The sequence below is a fragment of the Scardinius erythrophthalmus genome, assembly GCF_964197995.2.
Source record: "Scardinius erythrophthalmus genome assembly, chromosome: 2".
Classification (NCBI taxonomy): Eukaryota; Metazoa; Chordata; class Actinopteri; order Cypriniformes; family Leuciscidae; genus Scardinius; species Scardinius erythrophthalmus.
In genome coordinates this window covers 39840640-39856860 of record NC_138222.1, presented here as the reverse complement: position 1 = coordinate 39856860, position 16221 = coordinate 39840640, and the positions used below count along the sequence as shown (strand labels likewise).

Here is a 16221-nt window from a genome sequence, read left to right as displayed (position 1 = left end):
AGGACGAGGAGCAGGTCTTGTTAGTTGCGCCGTATTGGCCCAACCGGACCTGGTTCCCGGAACTATTGCTCCTCGCGACAGCCCCTCCCTGGCCCATTCCTCTGAGAGAGGACCTGCTCTCTCAGAGACGGGGCACCCTATGGCACCCGCGTCCAGACCTCTGGAAACTCCATGTCTGGTCCCTGGACGGGACGCGGAGGTTCTAAGTGACCTACCCTCTGCGGTAGTTGACACCATCACTTCCGCTAGAGCCCCCTCTACGAGGCGCCTCTATGCTCTGAAGTGGAACCTGTTCGTTGACTGGTGCTCCTCTCATGAGGAGAACCCCCGATCTTGCTCGATCAGAGCCGTGCTTTCCTTCCTGCAAGAAGGGCTGGAGCGAAGGCTGTCTCCCTCCACCCTTAAAGTGTATGTTGCCGCTATTGCCGCACATCACGATGCTGTTGATGGTAAGTCTTTGGGAAAGCATGACCTGATCGTCAGGTTCCTGAGGGGAGCGAGGAGACTGAATCCTCCTCGCCCACTCTCTATACCCTCTTGGGACTTGTCTCTGGTCCTTTCGGCACTTCAGAGACCACCCTTTGAGCCTCTGCAATCAGCTGAGTTAAAAATTCTGTCCTGTAAGACAGTACTCCTGGTTGCATTGGCCTCTATCAAGAGGGTAGGGGACTGGATAGTGGATGCCATCGCCTTGGCTTACGAAGCCCAAGGCGTGCCCTGCCCGCCTGGGTTGAAAGCCCACTCCACTAGGAGTGTCGCTTCTTCCTGGGCGCTGGCTCACGGCGCCTCGCTGACAGACATCTGTAGAGCTGCGGGCTGGGCGACACCTAACACGTTCGCTAAGTTTTATAGCTTACGTGTTGAGCCGGTTTCTTCCTGTGTGCTCGCTTCTACTAGCCGGTAACACCGAAGTTCCCGCTCTAGTGTCGGCTTGCTGCGCCACTCCCTTCCTAGGAACGGATACGTGCGCTTTTTACTCCAGTCGAGTTCCCCATTGGCGAACCCTGTGAGTTCCTCCGCACCCCTTCGGCAGTTGGACGTTGCGGAGCGTCCGACGCCAGGCCTAGTGCTCGTATGCTTGTGTAACTTGTGCTAGGCTGGGTTCCATATGTGGTGATCCCTGCGGCGATCCCATATGTGTATTCTTCCACGACCAGCTCCCTGCGGTGAGCCCGTGTCTTCCCTTGGCAGAGTCTGCTCTGCCGTCACTGTCCGGTGGTCTCCCCCTTCGGGTGGAGCCACCCCAGTGACATTCCATATGTCGCACTGCCCCTTCGGCCAGTCCATATGTGTATTCTCCACATGTTACCTCCCTTCGGGCAGGATGTGGCTCCGCAGCGTTCTTTCCCCTGGAGAGGTACGCTTTCCCAGTGTTATCCAAGAGTTCCGCTGTGTGGTGTATAATGGAACAGCAGTTGAACTCTCTCTACGCAGGTCTTCCGCCCCAGCAGTTGGGGGTCTGAGAGTCTTGCGTAGGGCGCTGGATGTGGCAGCAACCGTGGCGTTTTCCATGGGATCCCAATTACGTCGTCACGTCGACGTTACGTCGAACGTGAGCGACTGAAAGGGAACGTCTCGGTTACTGATGTAACCCTCGTTCCCTGAAGGAGGGAACGGGAGACGTAACGTCCCGTCGCCACCGTTGCTGACCCTCGCTGCATGGCCGTCACAAATCTCGGCTCCTCAGCGAAAAACAATGTGTGCGTGCGCCCGCTTCCTGTTTATACCCGCGCGGCGGGGCGGGGGCGCGTGACGCGATTCACGCACGCCAACTTTCATTGGCTCGTTCTCTAGACACTCGAAGTTGATAGGGCTCCCTGAAGTGATCCCAATTACGTCGTCACGTCGACGTTACGTCTCCCGTTCCCTCCTTCAGGGAACGAGGGTTACATCAGTAACCGAGACGTTTTCAGTAGTGGGATATGTTTTACATGTGCATAAATCGGCTACCATTCAATAAATGTTGGCTACAATTAGTGTATCGGATTTTCAGGTGATATTCTCAATTCATTCAGTTAACGGACGCTCTGAGGTAAAGTGTTCAGACTGCAGACTTATAGCAACGATTATATTTAATTGTACAGTACAGTCATAACATAACGTACAGACATTATCTTAATTCCATAATGTCCTTAAACATAACAATATTGCTGGCCATAAACTGAGAAAGTGCGCGTCCGGTGTGTGATACAGTTGTCCTAGACGCGACGCGCGTTTTAGTGTTTTGCGTATCTATGGCAACAACAGACTTTTATAACGTGAATCCAGGATCGCTGTCGTGAAACACTTAAATGTTTCCCTTACCTAAGAGAACCGTTTAAGAGATTATATGCAACACCCTTAAGTTATTCTCTTAGGTAAGGGGAAATCGCCCCTTAAGTATCACACTTAAGGGAAAAACTTAAGGTGCTTTATGCAACCGGGCACAGGACCTTAGACCAGCTCTTGTCTGTTACAGAAACCAGCAGAAGGGAAGGCTGTTTCCAAGCTGAGGTTGGCCCACTGGATAGTGGTTGCCATCATCTTGGTGTGCTTTCCCAAGGTGCACCGTGCCCACCTGGGTTGTGAGCCTCTCCAAAGAGAGAGTGTAGCTCCTTCCTGGGTCTTGACACAGGGTGCCTCGCTGACAGATGTTTTTAGAGCTGTGGGCTGGGCAACACCAACACATTCGCTAGAAAAATATCCTATGTGTCGAGCCGGTTACTTCCTGTGGGCTCCCTTCACATGAAGCCAGTTTCACTGTAAGCCTGGTTCGAAGTGTCGGCTTGCGAGTTCTTGCCCAGAACTGAACCATACCACCAATCCTAAGTGCATGCTAATTGTCAATCGTATTTGACGATAGTGGTCCTGACAGAAATACAGTAATATTGTTAAATATAACTGCAATTAAATGTTATTATTTTAGCAGTCATTACTCCAGCTTTCAGTCACATGAGTGCTATTCAATATTTTTCAGCACACTCACAAATGGGTCACACACCCTATAGGGACCCTGCTGGTTTTCCCCTTCCCCCAGTCTCTATTTTTTTGTTTGGTCTTTTACTTTATATTGATTTTGTATTGTCCAATTTTGGTTCTCTTGCTCTCTCCCACTCTCTCTTTCTCTCTTGCCTTCTCCTCTCAAGTTTACAAAATCTGGGCCTCAGTAAGAGCATCTGTGAGAATAAAGTGCCCCATCAGGGAATCATACTCACTCATGAAACACATCAAAAAATGATGACACAAACCTGTACTGATCAAAAGAGGTTTGAAGTAGTCTGGCCTTTGTGTGTGCAAGGATGCCAGCTGAGATTTTGGTGCATTCCCTCCACTCCGATTAGACAGGGATAAAATGTACTTAACACTGATTAAAATGCATTTTTATTGACTGTTGCTTATGGTTTGGCATGCAAACAGGCCAGGGTTTTAGTAGACAAGTCTGTGAAACAATATTAACAACTGAGAGCTCTCACTTTTTATTGCATTCTAGAGCAGAGCTGACAACGTTCACTTCCACTGCAGCATTTCATGAAACACACATCCAGTCAATAGCCTTAAATCTGTGGAGAATTTAAGCTGAAAATTAAAGGAAGTCAATAAACTGTATTGCAGATGGGATATTTAGATTAAACTACACTTAATGTAATTTCTACACAATACAGTGTTGCGGAGCCCCTTATGAATTGCCCATTTTTCCAGTTCTATATTCTAGGCTAAATGGCTTCTGTCATATCCTGCTAAGCCTAACCTGGTAAAGGTTATTAATGGGAGCAATAAAGGGCAAATTATACTGTGAAAGCAATGAAAAAATAAATATCTAGAGTCATAATGTGCATTTGTTTGTTTACCTTTAGTGGTTATTGCTTGTGCTGTTTGCTATTGGTAACTGTCTGAGATGTGACAGCAATGTTGTTGTCTTACTCTTGAAAGGCAAAAGCTAATTTTCATTATCTTCTATTACTTTTTACAGGAACCCTGGTGGAGGTACAATTAGCACACCAGAAGCGACTAGCCAAACATTAGAATTATTTATCTCCTCCATTATATCCTGTAATTCCCGCATTGGTTTTTATAAAGTATTAGTCTTTTGTAAACTAGCACCTGAAACTTCTCAGCTGTCAAAGACACTCATGCAGTACACTATACTCTGAACTGGCCCTTAATCATATCCTCCCTCTCTCTTATAGTGAATGAACCTTATCAACTGCCGTTCTCCAGGGCAGACACAGCAGTGTGTATTGATTCACCTCCTTCTCCATAATGAACTACTCAGCACAGCTTTATCACAGGGCTGTGCTGCCATTGGCTGGTGGTAATATGAAATTAGGCAGCATGCAACCAGCCTGTCAGTATTGATTTCCCCACCCAGATAACTTGTTATAAAAGAATAGAGCTGTCTGTGGCATAATTGAACAAGTTAACTCCTTGTCTCATAAAATGTAAGCTAGCATTGATTCATAGGGACTTCTGCATTTTCAGGCTGGATAAAAAGAAAACACCTCCGTGTCTTATCTTGATGAGATGTTCATAGAATGTGTTTTCTTTTCTCTGTCCTATGTTCCTTCACACTGGCTTTCGGTGTTTTTCTTGCTGAATTGCAAGAAAAGTAAATGGGATTTTGTTTGATGCTGTAGTTTTTTTTTCCTGAGCGAGCCCTCAGCCCATATTCTCTGTTGTATTTGTTTTTGATAATGTTATTTACTGGTGTAACAACTAGCTTAATCAAGAAACTCTGTGTGTAAGAGTAAAGAACTACACAGATACTGTACATATTCAGACATACATTCTATCTATCTATCTATCTATCTATCTATCTATCTATCTATCTATCTATCTATCTATCTATCTATCTATCTATCTATCTATCTATCTATCTATCTATCTATCTATCTATCTATCTATCTATCTATCTATCTATCTATCTATCTATCTATCTATCTATCTATCTATCTATCTATCTATCTATCTATCTATCTATCTTTTTCTAGTTAAGAATATTGGTATTCATTTTTTGCATTTCAATTAATTTTCATTCCACTTCACTACATTCAAATTTGAATTCTGCATCTGTTTGCTCAGTTCAATTAAATTCTTAATGTCCACACACAACTCTTTTATGAAGTGGAGCACCTGAAGGAAGGAGAGGATACTGACACACACACACACACACACACACACACACACACACACACACACACACACACACACACACACACACACACACACACACACACACACACACACACACACACACAGGGAGACAGAGAGAGAGAGAGCTGCGCCCCATAAAGCAGCTCTAAGCAGGTGAAGACTTTTTCCACACTGTTACTCCTGCTAATTACAGAACGGCGCTCAGTCAAGGGGAAAAATGCAGTCTATCTGAACAAACACTCCAGAATCAGCCTTTCAGGCCTCGCACTAAACCACTCCTTTTTGTACAGTGTGGGGGGTCAGGGGGCAGGTTGGGAGGGGGGGATGTAAATTGTTTGATGAGCGTATGTAGCTCTTGTCGTAAGTCCAGATGCAGGCTAGATACAGTGTTTTCCCTCAGCGGGGTTAAGGGTTAATGAAACGCTCCCTCGCTCCCTGATTCTCCTCTTCTCCTCCCGGCACAGTGATAAGTAGCTAACCAACGGTGCCTGTAATTACAATCTTACAGAAACTGGCCAGATCTGTATATAAATCTCACCATCCAATTACAATGTGTAATAACTTTGCACTCAAGCTGGTAATGAGCTCTAATACTGCAGCATGTGATAATCCCCTCTGGATGCTGGCTTGATCAGATGTTGGCTTTGTAATTAGACTGGCAGAAAATCATTATTTCGTGTTCAGGAAAAAATGAGGTTGGTGGGAAGTTAATTTTGCTAGCGTTCTCTGAAGCGTAGACAAGAATTTAATGATTTAATCATGATTGTTAGCTATTTTGCAATCAATTTGTAATGATTGTGTCAAAACAGAGGGCTTTGCTAGGGAGAAAGACCTGGAAAGTGTCGCTGATATGGCATGTTAGTGATTGTGTGTGTGTGTGTGTGTGTGTGTGTGTGTGTGTGTGTGTGTGTGTGTGTGTGTGTGTGTGTGTGTGTGTGTGTGTGTGTGTGTGTGATTTATTTAAAAGCCATTTATATAAAATAAAATAATAAGGAAATAAGAAAAAATATATATTTATATTATATATATATATATATATAATAGAGCCTATATATATATATATATATGTATAATATTTTTTATTTTTATTTTTTCATAAAACACATTGAAAAAGCCTCTTATTGCATTTATTACTGTATTATTTAAGTTTATTATTTAATCTGTAATTTTTAGACAATACCGTAGCCTGAGATTGTTGGGAGCATGTTATTTCTGTGCTCTTTGAAGCAGTGTGACGTGAGCTTGTAAATATATTTACTCGCTCTGTGCTTCTTCTGAGGGACTATGTGTGTGTGTGTGTGTGTGTCGATGTGAGAACTGACTAGATTAAACTATCCAGTGCTGTTATACTCTCTCCTCATCCTGATAATCTCGGGTGATTTCCACTGAAAAGCATATCGATGCAGGACTTGCTGCTTTCCTCAGAGGCTCTACTCCATAATTGATACTGTTTTGAAGTCTTCTCCAGAGACCCATATCTTTTCAGCGAGTCGGTGCTTTTTGATCAATTATTATAAAGTGCTATCCTCAAATGTTTGAGTTCACCCAAAATTTTATCCTGTCCGTTTAGAGTGCTCTATATTCAGAAACGCACTGCCTGTGCTGACCAAACTTTTGGCGAATCACATTTCAGATGAATTGATTTGGTTAAAATTAATCATAAATAGTTTGTTCAGTTTAGATTTTGGTTACAACTTTTTATGTCTGTGCATGTGCATTAAATGTTTTAAACACAGATCGTAGAGTATCACTTTTCGAGGTCAGCTATAGCTGCTCTACCTTCTCCCCAAGATAGACTCTCCTAAGAAAGCAGGAATGAAACAGAAAGTAGGCGCGAGAGGCCCTTGGGTCTTTCCAATGAATTGAGAGCTATCTAGATCTCAGTCCGCTCCTCCTCTCCAGCTCCTCACACCCCACTGCCCACCTGCTCAATACCCAGAACAGCTTTCAATTGTTCTTTAAAAAAAAAAAAAAAAACAGCTTGTCTCCCTCTCGTTTCTCTATAGCTCCTTCCTTTCACACACTCTTTTGCTCTCTGTTCTTACAGGAAACACATCCTAGTTGTGGCTCCTGAGGTATCAAAAGTTCAGCATTAGATTAATCATTAGGCTATGGCTCTTGTATTTGGCTATTTCAACACAATGAATAAATAAAATCTCTGTTAGCTCTGTCGGTCTAGAGACAGCAGAAATTGCTGTGGGCACATGACCTGGCACAGATCCACTCCTCATAAATCTCCCCAAATCATACCCGCCAGGCATACTGGCATGGGCCCTCACCCAACTTACATGAAATATTACTGTCAACCTATAAAGATAATTAGGCCGGTCTCATCTTCTATCCCCTTACAATTAAATATGACCCCCTTGTGTTTTATGAGCTTTTGAATAAACCTCATACCCACCCAGGACTCTCCAAAGAATGTAGGGATAGCTTTGTGCCAGAGAAAAATTATATCACACAATAGATTGTATAATGTTTGCATTTGCCTTTACTGTGTTGCAGATAAGTGTATGTGCATGCATTTGCTTGTACATTGACACCAAAATATACACCTGACTCACAATTAAAAATGAAGTATCACACTTCTAAATATCTATCTCTCTCTCTCTCTCTCTCTCTCTCTCTCTCTCTCTCTCTCTCTCTCTCTCTCTCTCTCTCTCTCTCTCTCTCTCTCTCTCTCTATATGTGACCCTGGACCACAAAACCAGTCTTATGTGTAATTTTTAAAAAATTGAGATTTATACATCATCTGAAAGCTGAATACATAATCTTTCCATTGATGTATGGTTTGTTAGGATAGGACAATATTTGGCCGAGATACAACTATTTGAAGATCTGGAATCTGAGGGTGCAAAAAAATCTAAATATTGAGAAAATCGCCTTTGAAGTTGTCCATTTCTATTGGCGATAGTGCTGCATCCATTCACAAAAATAAATGTTTTATATATTTAAGGTGGAAAATTTACAAAATATCTTCATTGAACATGATCTTTACTTAATATCCTAATGATTTTTGGCATAAAAGTAAAATCTATAATTTTGACCCATACGATGTTTTGTTGGCTATTGCCACAAATATACCCGTGCAACATAAGACTGGTTTTGTGATCCATGGTCACATATATATATATATATATATATATATATATATATATATATATATATATATATATATATATATATATATATATATATATATATATATATATATACAGTGCTATGCTTAAGTTTAGACACCCATGCTTAAAGGGTTAGTTCACCCAAAAATGAAAATTATGTCAGTAATTACTTACCCTCATGTTGTTCCAACCGCGTAAGACCTTCGTTCATCTTCGGAACACAAATTAAGATATTTTTGATGAAATCAGAGCTATGTCTCACTCCTCCATAGGCTGCTATGTGACCGAAACTTGCTGGCCCAGAAAAGTTATTAAAGAGATCGTTAATATAGTCCAAGTGACTCCAGTGGCTCAATCTTAAGTATATCAAGCGACGAGAATACTTTTTGTGCGCAAAAACAAACAAAAATAACGACTTTATTCCACTTTTCATTTCCTTCTCTCTGGGCCTCGTAGTGTTTTTGCGCTGCGCGTCTGTGTTGCACGTCATCACGCATCACACACATGACCGGCGTCGGCCAATAGTGAGCCTACGTGGTGACATGTAACACAGACGCGCTGCGCAAAAAGACTACGCGAACCAACTAGAGGCCCAGAGAGAAGGAAATGAAAAGTGGAATAAAGTCGTTATTTTTGTTTGTTTTTGCGCACAAAAAGTATTCTCGTCGCTTGATATACTTAAGATTGAGCCACTGGAGTCACTTGGACTATATTAACGATCTCTTTAATGACTTTTCTGGGCCAGCAAGTTTCGGTCACATAGCAGCCTATGGAGGAGTGAGACATAGCTCTGATTTCATCAAAAATATCTTAATTTGTGTTCCGAAGATGAACGAAGGTCTTACGCGGTTGGAACAACATGAGGGTGAGTAATTACTGACAGAATTTTCATTTTTGGGTGAACTAACCCTTTAAGTTGACTAAAAAGAGGAATAAAAAATCATCTTTTGGAAATTGAACTTAATGCCTTAATAAAAAAAAAATTGGAAAAATCCAACCTTTAAGGACATCAATTTTCTTTGTGAATGAATAATGTATCGTAAATAAATAAATGTTCTTCCTTAAAATACAGGGTGCATAAGTCTGGACACCCCTATGTTAAATTCCCATAGAGGCAGGCAGATTTTTATTTTTAAAGGCCAGTTACTTCATGGATCCAGGATACTATGCATCCTGATAAAGTTCCCTTGGCCCTTGGAATTAAAATAGCCCCACATCATCACATAGCCTTCACCATACCTAGAGATTGGCATGGTTTTATTTCAGTTAGCCTAATAGCTGGTTTGATTTGCACTGAGAGATGATCTTATGGAAAGTACACCATGCCAACCTAATTTTTTTAATTAAGGCATTAAGTTCAATTTCCAAAAGATGATTTTTTTATTCCTCTTTTTAGTCAACTTTAGCATGGGTGTCTAAACTTATGCATAGCACTGTATATATACACGTAACATACAGAAACATTTCAAAGGAAGCAAATTTGCTTCAATATAATAAAATTAATAACATTATATTATATTATATTCTAATAGAAATTAAAATGAAGAGAAAATGTATTTAGATACTTTCTTTTAAACTTCAAGTTAAATTAGTTCTGAGAAATGTCTAAAATTATTATTTTTGATATTTTTTACTTACTGTAATGCAATAAATAATTCAGACTTTTTATTTAACACCTAAATACCCTTCCTCAAAGGAGAAAAAAAGGGTTAGCTTTTAATGACACTGACATTTAAATTCAGTCATTAAGTGTGACTTAATTGTCTAAATTCTTTTAGGGGACATTATACATGCGTAAACGCTGTACTCTCATTAATTCATAAACTCTGTTAAGTCATTATCCACATCTTTTTGATATGACAGTTACAGTACATCAAGTGAATTTATTGTCCAGCAGATAATCCTCACACAATACACGCATCAATGACACCGCTTACTGTATTTGCTGACAACTGTTTTGCCATTACAATATTGTGTCTATATAATGCCTATTGTATAGACACATTTACCAGTATAAAGTGATTCATTTTTTCTGCTCCGTTCCATTCTGAGTTTAGAAGGCCTTTGGAAAGCACTGATTCATCTCTGTTGCCCGAGGCCTCTAATACTCCGATTTAGCTCACACATTCTGCTCTCCTCACTCTCACCATGACATATCAGACTGTCATTTCTGTTTTAGACTCTCTTATCTACTAGCACACTATCAGGGCAGAAGTAGGTCAGGACTCAATTTTCCCGTAATCCCCATTATTTACCCTTGCATGAAACATATGCCCACTCTGCAACGATAGAAAGACTTAAAATATGCTTGTAAAATGGAGATAAATGTGATGAAATGACTGAATTGGCCCAGGACAATGTGACAGAGTGAACATTGGATACAGTTTTAACCGTTTTATCTCATCATGCCAGTTTTTCAACTTTTTTCAACTTTCACGTTGACAACAATGGCAGTATAAAGCAATGCCAAAGTCACACTCCAACACGTCTGTGTGTGTGTGTGGTCAGTGAAGTAAATATGGTTATTCCCTTGCAGAAAAGTATAAAACAGAACAACATAAGTATGTTGTGGGTTTTCTTGACAGCATCAACAACAGGACCAGGCCTATTTCTGCTCTCAGACATCTTATTTAGTCCAAGCTGCACATTAGCGTTGGGTGTGCACCATTAAATGCTTCCAGTTTGCTGTTTATGATGGTTCAGCCACACAGTGGAGTTGCCCTGTCTGAATGTGTCTGGATTTATAAATGTATATGCAATTTTGGTGTTTGGTGTTTCTGTGCATTTCCTCTCATTGAGTGTCCAGAATATTCTCTATACTGGTAGAATGTTGTTTGCATGATCATATAAACAAAGTCTACCTAAATTTCAGTTTGAAGCTTAATTCATCAACCATGCAAGAAATTATATAAAAAGAGTTTTAAATAAAGACTTGGAAATAATAACATAGGGTAATTTTGAGTGAGAAGACTGAGGAGAGCAAGACTGAGACTGCGAGAAAAAGAGAGAACAGAGGAGAGATCAGTTGAAGGTCAGAAGCAGGCAGTCTTCCATTAGCAGAGTCTCTGTTTACTCTCTGCTAGACCTCACTAGGGATTTGGTGGCATATGCTTGTGCCCCCGGCATCACAGAAACGGCCCATTTAGCCAGGGAAAGGCAGGGGGCAGGCTGGGGCCATGTCCCAGGGCACTGCTCCTGGGCAGCGTCATTTATCTAAAACCCTCCCTCACTGCCAAACACCTAGCGGAGCCTGCGGGATTCTCCTCTGCCCTCTGTTTAAGTACCATTACTGTCTGAATGTGTGTGTGCTTGTGCACCATCAGTTTTTTCAAAGTTGTTATTTACTTGATCTGTTTGTTTGTTTTCTTGTTTTTAAGGAGTATTGTCTATTTCCAATTTGTTGCAAATTTGTTTTCACTTAATTTTCCTCTGGGAATGACAGAATAATGCAAAACTAATTGGCTCTTTTTCAATTAAAAGCAAGTGATGCACATCACTGGGGGAGAGAGGTACACTTCCACTCTTCTCGCAGATGTTTTAGTCAGCTTTTTTATCAAATTGATATTGTCCTATAAATGTACAATTATATTTATGAAAGGACATGTTCACGAGACAAATCTTAAAGTTTGTCTTTCATGATACCGTCTCATCCTTAAGTCTAATTGATGAAAATGCTTCTTAAGAGGAGTACTGTGTATCAATCATGTCATCTATTGGACTGTTGGTTATTAAGGAACAGAACAAGCTGTTTTAAGTCATATCGGAGAGATCTTCATTAGCCTGTTAGTGAGTTCTGTTAGTGAAAGAATTTAATGCTTTCGGTCCACCTGACCCCTTGGAGAACCCTTACAGAGAGCTCAAGACTTCATGACAGGACACTAGGGATGCTCAGATGTTTCTCTAGAGGCGCAGCTATGTCTGTGTTTACTGTATTTTTGCTGAGGCTGTTAGCTGCAGCTAGGCTGTTTATTGGTAATGTTTGGCCTGTAACACTGTCACTTTTTATTAAGGTCTTAATGGGCATGCTTTGTTGACGTTTGTTCAGCTGCACAGCTTTCACAGTAGTATCTGTAGTAAGTCTTTGTTGGCGATGTGATACATCTTTTTACTTCGTTATCCATTCTTAGATCCAAAAGAAGCAGATACAAACAAACAGAAGAAAACAAAGTTTTCACAAAACCAAAGCGGCCATACTGCTCACCAAGTGACTCAAGTGATAATGACATTTTATCAGACTATTCAGCACTATGGTAGTTCATGTTCACCCTCGTGCCATTCCATTTGACTTTATTTCTTCTGTGGAACACAAATGAAGATATTTTGAACTCACAAACAATATGATTGACTTTCCTTGACATTTGACAATATGCATTTGACTTCTTTTGTGTTCCACGGGCGACATAATTAAAATTTTTGTATGAACTATCCCTTTAAGAGCGTAGCAGGAATCAATAGAGACTTAAAGGGTTAGTTCACCCAAAAATGAAAATTCTGTCAGTAATTACTCACCCTCATGTTGTTCCAACCGCGTAAGACCTTCGTTCATCTTCGGAACACAAATTAAGATATTTTTGATGAAATCTGAGCCATTTCTGAATCCTCCATAGGCTGCTATGTGACCGAAACTTGCTGGCCCAGAAAAGTTATTAAAGAGATCGTTAATATAGTCCAAGTGACTCCAGTGGCTCAATCTTAAGTATATCAAGCGACGAGAATACTTTTTGTGCGCAAAAACAAACAAAAATAACGACTTTATTCCACTATTCATTTCCTTCTCTCTGGGCCTCGTAGTGTTTTTGCGCTGCGCGTCTGTGTTGCACGTCATCACGCATCACACACATGACCGGCGTCGGCCAATAGTGAGCCTACGTGGTGACGTGTACACAGACGCGCTGCGCAAAAACACTACGCGAACCAACTAGAGGTCCAGAGAGAAGGAAATGAATAGTGGAATAAAGTCGTTATTTTTGTTTGTTTTTGCGCACAAAAAGTATTCTCGTCGCTTTATAAACTTAAGATTGAGCCACTGGAGTCACTTGGACTATATTAACGATCTCTTTAATAACTTTTCTGGGCCAGCAAGTTTCGGTCACATAGAAGCCTATGGAGGATTCAGACATGGCTCAGATTTCATCAAAAATATCTTAATTTGTGTTCCGAAGATGAACGAAGGTCTTACGCGGTTGGAACAACATGAGGGTGAGTAATTACTGACAGAATTTTCATTTTTGGGTGAACTAACCCTTTAACTGTAGTCTTCTCATTTGTCACACACACACACACACACACACACACACACACACACACACACACACACACACACACACACACACACACACACACACACACACACACACACACACACACACACACACACACACACACACACACACACACACCATGGGGATGGTTTGATTGAATTCTTAGGATGATTTCTCCAGACGGTGCATCTTTTTTGAAAGTCAGGCTGCATTAAGTTGTGTGTAGTATAAAAATAAGTATTGTATTTGTTTCCATCAATTATCTGTTTGATATGTCATTTCTTTTAGTAAAAAAAAAAGAAAAGAAACCTGATGTATATCTGATGAAGCTTTCATAATTTGATGTAGGTTGTTGTGACATTTTGTGTTTACTGTAATTCCTGTGTGAATATTTTGCGAAGTGTACATGCAATTACTCTGAAATGTCAGGCTAGATGCTAATGTTTGGGGCACTATGAAGATATTTGAGAGAAAGTATTTTAACTCATTTTCACAGTTTAGTTTCCTTGGAGCTGAAAATGGAATATGTGGGGAATCAATATCCATAATGCCTTACTTTTGTTCCTTGGTCCTCTCTTGAGTGTGTAGTGTTGTAAAGAGGTTACTGGGCAGCATAGGCTGGATTGGCAGGCACAGATGAGTCAGTTTGTTTCTGCAGGATGTCTAATGTTGAGGGGTTTGGATCCCAAGTCTCAAAGTGGCCTCTCTGGAGGGAGAATTTGAGACCATAACCCTCAATTCTCAATTTAGAGTGATGCACTCTGGGAAACAGCTAAGTCCCTCTCTTCCTCTCATAACCTTTCTTTCTGTCAGAAAATCAGTGCTTTTTACAGCCCTCCTCAAATAACAGTTTTCATATTGGCAGCTTTCAAAACACCTGAATCAGCCGTGCTTATAGCAGTGCAGCGGGTGGACATATAGTTTAAGTATTGGGATGTTTTTGGATGACTCGCAAGTACAGCATGAGTCATCAAACAGATAACTATAAAGCTAACTTGAGTGTGTGAATATAGATATATAAATATTGTAACGGAAAGCAGATGATCAGGTCTGCCTTTGTGTTGATCAATCAAATCTAATCAACAAACAAAAGGTACTGATTAACCCCTCAAAACAAAACAACAGTGTTAGCAGATGCTCGGTCAGGTCCCCTGAGTTAATCTCATCAACTCAAGAAGATATTCACACTGAAAACGAAGGACAAAGTTCACCACGCGGTTCCACGTGTGCACGACTCTGCATACACACACACAAAACACAGACTCCTTATCATGCCCGACCACTTGTGGTCAAAATTACCTTTTTAAAATGTTTAAAATGTATTTCTTGCTGTGCTTATGATACTTATACCCGAAATACGATATCTATAAGCTTTATTGATATGTAATCAGTTTAATATGCATGTAATCACGAGAAATCCTGTTTCTTTGTGTTGTTGACTAACAGAATTGTCATTCGCGGTATTGTTTTGTTCAGAAGAACACAACGGTGTTGAATATTTAGCACAGAATATTAGAGGATGCATTATTTGATTAATACCAGTTTTATAAATGTTTATGAACGAAGTTTATTCCGCCAGCATTAGTTAGAAGAGGCGTGTACCTTTCCAAATGAAAGGACATGACCACAATACGTCCTCCCAGGCGATTGGGTCACGCACGCAAGGGGGCGTGACTTGAGCTCCTTCAAAACACAGCGGGCTCTCTCACCTCTCTCTCTCTCACCTCGCTCTCATCCTTCCTCCTCTTCTACCGGCGCGACGCTTCCCCGAGGAACATCCCGGAAGGCCTCGGACAAACACATGTTCGAGTCGTAGCAGCCGTTCCTTTGCAACCAAGTTATATTTGCCTCTTCCTTCACGGAAGATGAAGACGAACTTTCTCGGTAACGTTACATTTCAGTGAGCCTTTTCAAGCTTCCCGCGACACCGGAAGACGCAGTCGAAACAGGACCTCGTCCGCGCTTTCAGCATCAACCAAACAGAGAACAGACGTGCAAGTATATTTATCTGATAAAAGCTGCTTTTCTGGGGTCCGTCGTTTAGGTTTCTGTATGTAACAATTACTAGCTTTTCCCTTCTCTCTTTTTCTCTCTTTCTTTCTTTCATTTCATTTTATTCTTATCACGTATGTTATTATTGTTTAAATGTTTGTTTGTGTTTATTGTTTGCATTTTTACGTACGTTTCTAGTCGTAGCTCATATAATCTTTAGTCACATTTATTAAAATCCATTTATACTTTTCACTGTCTCTGTGTTTGAAAACCCACCATTCTAAAGTCAATGAAACAAAAGATCTTAAGCTACAAGCTCGATATTAGACTACATTCAGTAGTTTTAATTAATAAACTCAGAAGGTTTGAGGTCCGTGGCCAGGAGATCAAACTTTCTTGGAGTTTGTAAAGAGATAACCCTTCTTAACTGTGATAATCTCACCTTTATTCGCTGGAAGAATAACGATTAGATCAGTTACAGAACCAGTTAATCTCCATAATTGATAAAATAAAGGTACATGCGACTTATGAATTATTAATACTTATTAATATTTCCAAAATTCCCTATATTCTTGAGCTAATTCAAATTTACCCAAAGTCGTATTCGCTATAATATAGATATAGATATATCTGACAACCACTTTGTTTGCTTTCAAACTTTTACAAATGGCTTTTAAAGTATACCTTATGTGGACTGATGTGATATAGAATACTGT

At 40.5% G+C, this 16221-nt stretch overlaps 1 protein-coding gene across 10 annotated transcripts in view; it reads left to right on the top strand.

The window, feature by feature from the left end:
- LOC308707169 (uncharacterized protein) overlaps positions 1-16221 on the top strand; it is a 166765-nt gene that overhangs the window by 73534 nt on the left and 77010 nt on the right. Inside the window, exon 1 of one of the 10 annotated variants that reach the window (XM_081393393.1) lies at positions 15229-15511. The exons of the other annotated variants lie outside the window; for them this stretch is intronic. The gene's annotated coding sequence lies outside the window, so the exon portion shown is untranslated. Of the gene's footprint in view, positions 1-15228; positions 15512-16221 lie in introns of those variants that run through there. 10 annotated transcript variants of the gene reach the window in all.